Raw genomic sequence first — 8,581 nt, 5'->3', positions numbered from 1 at the left:
AAGGTCAGCTCATACAGAACTAATTTTGGTGTTCTATCAAGGTTTAAACAGCAGGGGGCAGCATTCAGTCAGTAGGTTGATCAGTAGATTTTACAGAGGAACTGACCTTACATGTGGACTCAGGAAAAACTGACAGAACCTGAACTCTATCAAACTGTAGCAGCACCATCATGCATCTTTCTGACTGTAATGATATCATGTTGTTCTTGTCTTGTGACTGACCTTCTGGTCCTGAGCTGCTGGCAGGAAACCTCTGCAGCAGATCATTCCTGGAGATCTTCTCTAAAACCACCCTGGTCACCTGCACAGCTCTCTGAAGTCCATAAGTCTCCACCATCACATCCACAGTTTTACACCTGTCTAGTGTCTGTAGTCGGCTCTTTGTGATGGCTGGGAGGCCTTGAACATTGTTGGGTTTCTGCAGGAACCACTGGAATATAGACAGCTGATCATCATCCAGATCATCCAGGATGTTCAAGAGCACCTCTGATGTCATCATGTCTCCCTGATAAAGTCAAAGAAAATGTCAGCAGTTAATGAACAGTTGTGTTGTTGGTGTGGTGGAGGTTGTTGTGTAGCAGCAGGACAACAGTTAATCCTACAGGATCACTGACAGCAACACTGAGGGGAACCAGCAGGGGGCGCTCACTCCTGTCTGTTAAATATTACTCATGGAAGTCACTCTGCAGTCACTGGACCACAACACAAAGATGATCCCACATTATTACACTTTGACCAACAGAGGCTCCAAATAAACATGAACTCTGATCCTTCACAGAACAAGTCCAGGATCAGAGTCAGACTGGAGTCCAGGATCAGAGCCTCATATCGGGGTTTTATACTTTTATACTGAGTCTGTTCAGAGTCCAGACCAAACACTGACTGCTACTAAACAGCTCATTACTGCAGTAAATGTCTCTCATGGATCCACATACATTTCATTCTTCAACTTTTCAACAAAACACAAACTTCTGTGAGGATTCTTCTCACAACATTTCTCCTGACAGTAATAAAAGCTGTTCTCTTGGATTTCTTTCTGCTCTATTTGACTATTTATCAGTGTTTTCAGTCTGTTTCTGTCCTTTCAGACGGACACTTGTGATCAGCTGATTTCTACGCAGCAGCAAACTGATGCTGATTTCCATGAGACTTGATGTCAAATGGAGGCTGAAGCATGAAAACAGCTCTGAGGTCTGGACTACCAAGCAGGATCTGAGCTCATGGAGGGAACTTCAGCTTTAACTCTGGTTTTCAAGACTTTTCAGGATGCTGGTTCACTTCTTAGCAGGTCCATCACCATGGTAACTGATGCTGAACCAGATAACAGATCAACTAAAACACCTCCTATTGACCAATCAGCTCTCTGGAAACATCTCCATCCTTCCTGAAGATGCTGCAGAGCTCAGTGTGCAGATAGTGAGACGGGAAGATCAGAGTTTTTACAGATGCAAGTGATTTCAGAGACATTTCATAGTTCTGTATGTCTTTGTAGAGGCATAGAATCCTAAAACAGGAAGTGATGAAACACCACAACCTTCCAGCTGATTGTTGATTGATCAGATTTACAGTCAGTCTACTGATCAGATCAATGATGGCTTTTATTGGCTCTTTGCTCCAATGACTGTGTAGCATTAGATTTGTGTATAATTATATTCATTTGCTTAATTTAGTTGATTATTTTGGTATTAATTTATGGTGTGTCTTATGTAACCCGTGTGGTTTTCACTCACTGTGTTGTGTTTTGTGAAATAAAGTGATTCTCAGGACCAGGTCTGTTCTCTGGATCACTTTTATTTTCTGACCATGCAGGTTACGACTCTGTTAGAATAAAAATAATCACACATGAGCTGGTGGCTCTCAGCGGTGAATCTCCTCTTTCTGGCCATATAAAATATACTTGTACAAAAATATAAAAAATAACCAATATCTAACAAAAGAAACAATTATACAACAAACTGACCAAAATAAATTAAAACAAATATTAATGCAAATATAATACTTAGAAAAACATCGTCAAATAAATAAAATATTTTAACAGCAAAATAAATAAAAAGCATTCAGAAATTTCTGTTTTAACACATTACAGAACAAAACAAGGAACCTAACAGCTATTCTCTTACCTGTTTGAATAAAAAAAATCCCCCCCCAAAAAATCACATGAGCTGGTGTGCTCGACAGCCACGTTCAGACTGATAAGGGAGGCTAACTGTGAGCGCTAGCCTAGCAGTTAGCTTTACACCCATCCTTGTGATATGGACGCTCAGACAGGTGATCTGTTTCCTGGAACCAGTCAGGACTCCACCATGAGGAAGCAGCAGGCAGAGTTTCACAATAAGAGCACATTTTACAGGCTGATTCCCACTCATTTCATGTGACGGATTATTTTAACATTCAACCTTTTTCATGTCTCTCAACATCCAACACAACTTCTACAAACCCTGTGGTTCATGAAAGCAGAAACTCCCATCAGGCTGTAAATCCCTGACAGTTAACTTTCCCTAGAATGGAATCACTGGGACAGAACCAACATCAGCAGAGATCACACTAATGCACATTTCCCTCAACAGTGCAGAAAGAGACATGTCTGCTCTCCATCTAATTTAATGCTACATTGAAGAAACATCTGAACATTTCTAGCATTTGGTTTCTTCAAAGTGTATCAGGTGAACTTTATTTCAGTTTAAATCTTTTCCCCTCTGCTGGACAGATCAGATCACAGGTTGTGATTGACAGCTAATAAGAACAACTCATGTTTAGAACTGCCTGACAAACACAAATGATATTTACTAATAAAACACATTGATTTCAGCATGAGATTGATAACTCCTGCTGGTGGGGAACACCCCAACACGTTTTAAGGTTTGGCTTTAGGGAAAGAAGATTGATTTAATGTTTATTGTACCACAACAACGTTATTTTTGAGTTAAAATATAATGGATGATTCAGTTTTATTTTCAATAGATATATAAAAGATAAAAACCAGCTGAAAGTGCCTTTTACTCAAATTCAGATGGAGAAAAGAAGCTGCGACACGAAGACGGTAAAAGACGGTTAGAGGAACTGAAATGGAGAACAGGAAGGGGCGTGACATCACTGTTGTCAGGGCAACAAAGCAGGAAACCTGTGTTTTATAGATGCTGGAACAACATGTTCTCATGTTTTTAGCCTGTAGGTCTGAAATCTAAACAAAGCGTGTAATATATTTATTTTACTGAACAATAAACAATAACAATAAAACTATAAAACTTTAAACTTCATACGTTTAAACATGATAATGTATTGAAGAGCATTTAGGTCTGACACCATCCCATAATGCAGGAAATCTCTTTAATTTGTGTCCAAATTCAAATGAAATGAATGTGACTGATTGAATATTGTGTGTAATAAATACCAATAAATAATCAATGTTCCAGTCTGTGTTCTATCAGCTGCAGTACCAGCAGAGGAAACAGACCAGACATTAAAACACATTTATGCATTTTCTGCATCACCCACCACATACATGTAGGTTCCCATGGCAACGCCACGCATACAGTGTGTGATACTGGATCCAGTGGTTTTAGTCACATAAAGCTCAACATGTTTACAGAAACAACTTTTTCCTCAGCTGAGAATCTGGATGGCTCAGAAATACTGGCTAGGAAACGATTTGGTTAAAGGGAGACGCTTCTTCCAGCACATTTCCATCTAAACTCTGAACACAACCTGGACCAGGTTAGCGCCACATCATCAGTTACCATGGAGATCTAGTCAGGTACATTTTAGGCAATTTCTGACTCATTCCAGATCAAGTATTTTTTGACAAATATCCACAAACATGGAAAAATTTAAGTCATTTTGGACAAACTTTGAGATATTTTAGATGAATTTCTAGTCATTTTATTCAGATTTGTAGTCATTTTTGACCTATTTACCTCTTGTTGGATGAATCTTAAGTACATTTGAACAGTTTGAATCATTTTTGCACAAGTTTTAAGTAATTTTGGACAAACTTTAAGAATTGTTGGACATATTTTAACTAGTTTTAACTAATTTTGAGCTATTCTGACAAATCTTGAATAATTTTTAGTAATTTTGGATGAATTTCAAACTAATTCCAGATCTCATTCAGACAGTTTAAAGTCATTTTGGACACATTTTGAGTTATTTTGGAACTTTTTAACTGACTTTGATGTAGTTTTGAGTTATTTTTGACCAACTTTGGACTCATCTGAGAACAGAATCTTCTAGTGGATCACTGGAACCAAAATGACCCAAAACTCAACATTTCTTCTGTATTTTTATGGAACCAAATCAGTTTTAATGTCTTTTTTAGGATGTGTTTAATATTCTGACTGTGACTGAACTAAAAGAAATTACACTTGAAGACCTCAGAATGATTCTTAATGCAGTATTTCACAAATGCATGGGGAGTCCCAAAACTTTTTTCCACCACTGTTTGGTCCACACAATGTTCTAGTTCTACGTGTGTTGTTGAAAAATCACATGTTCAAAGCATTTCCATCCTACAACTGTTGCACTGAAGTTCTGCTGATAAGAACAACTCATGTTTAGAACTTCCTGACAAATACAAATGATATTTACTGATAAAACACATTGATTTCAGCATCAGTTTGATAACTGCTGCTGGTTGGAAACACCCCAACATGACTGAAGATTTGGTTTTAGGGGAAAAAAAAAGATTCATTTCACATTTTAATTGTGTCACAACAATGTTGTTTTTGAGTTAAAATACAACAAATGATTCAATCAGTTTTATGTTCTATGGATATATAAAAGATAAAAAACTGTTTAAAGTGTCTTTTACTCACATTCAGAAGGAGAAAAGAAGCTGCGACACGAAGACGGTTAAAGCAGAACTAATTTGAGGAACAGGTAGAACGGTGACATCACTGTTGTCAGGGCAACGAAGCAGGAAACTGATTTCTACCCGATGCATCAGTTTGTGGTGAGTTAAAACGTAATTCTGTGAAAATGTGTGTTTGGGAACATTTTCCATTTCTTTCTAATTCTCTAAATATGAAGCTTTTAGGACAATGTCCAGAAGGAAGAATAAAGAAGAATCAATCCCAGAACTGATGAGTCCATTTCAACACTAAATGTCCTGAGAAGCTGTTTTCCAGGAACTACAGTCAGAGAGGGAATCTACACTCTACATGTCACCTGAGGAATCCAAACCTTCTCTGGCTTCATCTTCTTCTTTGTCTGCTGCTGTGGACTTTAATCCACTCCTCATTTCAATGTGGAAGCTCAATAGTTTAGTGTTCTGCTCTCCTTTAGTCTCTTCTTGGATTTTATCACATTTTCTGAGTTTTTCTGGGTCTTTGCTTTCAACCACTTCCTGTCATTTTTCCACATTCATGAAAAAAGGCCTGTAGATGAGATGAATCCAATGAAACATTGAAGAATTTCACAAATTCTTTCCCATTTCATTGCTTCATTCATAGATCTGACTCTCATAATTACACACAGTTTGGTAAATGTCACACTTTGAGCCTCTAGACCCACAACATCACTTTGTAAATTCTGTTTTTAAGGATCATTTAATGTCCTTACAACTGAAAACCTGCCTCACTAATTCATGGATTCATGTGGAACATTTACAACAAGCACACTAACACTGTCAAACATTTGAGGGAGAAAAGAACCCAGTGAGTCTTTCTGCACTCAACTTTATCTGACAAGAAAACAAGCAGAAAAGATAGAAATAGAAACGGCAGAGGAAATCTCTGAGAGAGATTTGTGTAAAAGGCTGTAAAAAGCAGCTTTGTATCCTAAAGAATCCTCAAATAGGCTCATTTCCAGTCTGATGAGGTCAACACTCAGACTGTGGAGCTTTAATTTGAAGGGACTGAACAGGAAAACAGTGAGACTTTTGACTTCTTTCAAAGCTGTTTCACTGGAATTATGTTTTAATATGAGTGATTTTAAATACAGACACGTGAAATGAAAGAAAATATTCATTAAATCAATACTAAGTGTGTAATGTTGAATGAACTGATCCATCATCTGGTGTTTTATCTGGATAAGAATTCACAATAATATAAAATACAACTGTATTCATTAAATCCAGACATTTAAAATGGAAATAAACACATTTTTAATCAATTAAACCTTTAATTCATTGAACTAAGAAAACTGTCCTTTAATGTCTTCCCTTAAAATGAGCAACATTTTTTAAAATATAGCTGCAAAGTAAAAGTTTTACACTAAAGATGAATCACTGATGAACATTTAATGGCATTAACTCAATTATTATGAGGAAACAGAAATCCATTTCTAATATTTCTATCAAATATGTTTATGTCTATAAAATATACTGGACATGAATAAAAATGTCTGCATAGTGAAATATATGAAGTCCATCTGCATTTATACATCATATTGATGTTTAAATAACAGGAACTGCAGCCAACGTTCAGTCAAGTTAGTGGAATTACGGATAAACAACGTTTCCAGTGTTCAGCATCATGGAGATATGAGATCCCAGAATCAGCCATCAGGGTGAGACTCTGGCAGAATAACAGCTAAATGAGGAAACACACTGTGATATGATAACCTGAGATTTATAACCAAGTTATGCTAAAACCCAATGAATGTGATTAAACTAACTTCAATACTTATTTTTATAATCTTTGTTTAAAAGTAACTAAATCAAAAGAGTAACTCACTGAAGGGTGATGGATGTGGTTCTTATTTTTATAATCTTTGTTTAAAGGCAACTGAATCACAAGCGTATCTCACTGAAAGGTGATGTTTTTGATTATTATCTGAAACTGATGCTTTATAAAAATGAAATGCTTTTAAGGATTTTGATGTTTTAAGGGATTTAATTTCCATAAGAAACTGGGGTATAAGAAGTCAAGAGCTAAAGTGAACTAGGGTTAAATGTTCACTGTAAATGTTATTTAACTGGAAATAGACTTTGGGGATTTTTGTAAGTCTGTGCACATTGTTCAAAAGATTGCACAATGGGATGTCAGTGATAGATGCTGACATCAGCTTCTCCATTTCCTGATCAGAGACCTGCTCTGAGTTGCAGTTAGGAGAGATTGGATGGACTGCTTAGACCGTCCAAAACACATAGTTTTAGTTCCTCAAAAACACAGAGACGTCTTATGATCGATGAGGTGGAGGAGGAGGGAGAACATGAGGTCATTGCTCATGTTAATTAAGAATGATGTCACTGCATATATAAAACCTGAAGAGAGTTCAGTATGGAGTAAAATACACCTGATAAAGAAGCAAGGTGGGAGTTGTTGCATGGTAGAAACATGGAACAAGTGTCCAACAGCGCCACCTAGTGGAATTTCACCCCCAGGAATTCTATTAGAGGGAACCATCGTTCTAACACCAACAAAAAGGTCACACAGGTAAGAACACCTGAGACTGACGTGATTCCAAAGTAAAGTTTACAAAATAGAATTTATTAAACAGTTAAAATGTACAATCTTTCAGTTAAAATCTCTTAGTGGTGATGCCAATCAATAGTCCATTAGTCAGTGGCACAATATTGCACAATCCTCCAGGGTCCCTTTAAGGCTTAGTTCAGTTTACTAGCAGAATATAGACACTAGACACAGAGCCGAGGGTTTAGCAGGCAGAGATGACTAACTGAAGGGGGAGGACAAGAATCCTGATGCTACACACCACACATGAAGAAAACAAAACACCCAAGTGCTCTACTGTACAGGAAGTGAAGGGACCACCACCACAGGGGATCAGTCAGCCACTAGCCACACTGGCCCAACAGCTCCTGTCCAGAGAGAAGAGGCAAACTGTTAGTCACAGCAAAGGGGCAATAATATATAGATATCAAAAGAACTGCCCCGACACCACAGTATGCTGGACTCTGGAGGTCATCACCAAGGTTGATTGTACTTTCATATGTCACTTACACACTCCATCAACACAATAAACCAGAAAAAAAAGAGACAAAGTCTGCAAAACCCCCAAATAACTGGATAATTAAACACAAGATCACTAGAAGATAATAATGAATGAAAATAATGAATGATACCAAGATCTGTAAACAATAATAACAATAATAATAAACTAGCTATTAATAGGTCAGCTGATGAGGATGAATCTGGTGCAGCTTTAAATCCTACACTGCATTTAACTCACCACCACTTAAGATTGTAGCAAAAATCATCAGAAAAACAGCAAAGGTCTTAACAGGATTCTTTGCAGCTCTAAAATGTGCATATTTTTGATGTTACACATGCAAATAATGAATTAAACTGCAAAAGAAACAAACGTGATCTCCTCGTATGCAAGCAGGGAGGCTGAAGCTGTGCAGTTTACTGTATGTCAGTCCCGGTAATGGTTTTGTTTTTCAGTGCAAATGAGCTGCTGGTGACGATGGATGTAATTGTTGACTCGTGTTTTTGTTCTAGCTGATTGGATCCTTGTTACATAATATAAGACCCCAGGCGTGAGAAAAGGTCAGCGCTTCCTCCCAGCTCACTTATAGGTCAGTCTTTGCATGCAATTAAGGTCCACGGATGATAAAAGGCGAGCTGGAAGCGCTGGCTGCTGTGTGTGGCTGGTTTCAGGTATTTTTTTCCTCGTTCAGGTG

General features: G+C 37.5%; 1 long non-coding RNA gene across 1 annotated transcript; it reads right to left on the bottom strand.

The window, feature by feature from the left end:
* Positions 1-5: 5 nt before the first annotated feature.
* Positions 6-2,754, bottom strand: LOC129348291 (uncharacterized). The gene is made up of 3 exons (XR_008600803.1): positions 2,121-2,754; positions 1,731-1,818; positions 6-505 (listed from the first exon to the last, which is right to left on the bottom strand). It is a non-coding gene; the product is annotated as an uncharacterized LOC129348291 (long non-coding RNA).
* Positions 2,755-8,581: the final 5,827 nt, after the last annotated feature.

Source organism: Amphiprion ocellaris, chromosome 24, assembly GCF_022539595.1.
Source record: "Amphiprion ocellaris isolate individual 3 ecotype Okinawa chromosome 24, ASM2253959v1, whole genome shotgun sequence".
Taxonomy (NCBI): Eukaryota; Metazoa; Chordata; class Actinopteri; family Pomacentridae; genus Amphiprion; species Amphiprion ocellaris.
Note: the sequence above shows the minus strand (reverse complement) of the source record. Positions and strands in the feature narration are given on the sequence as shown.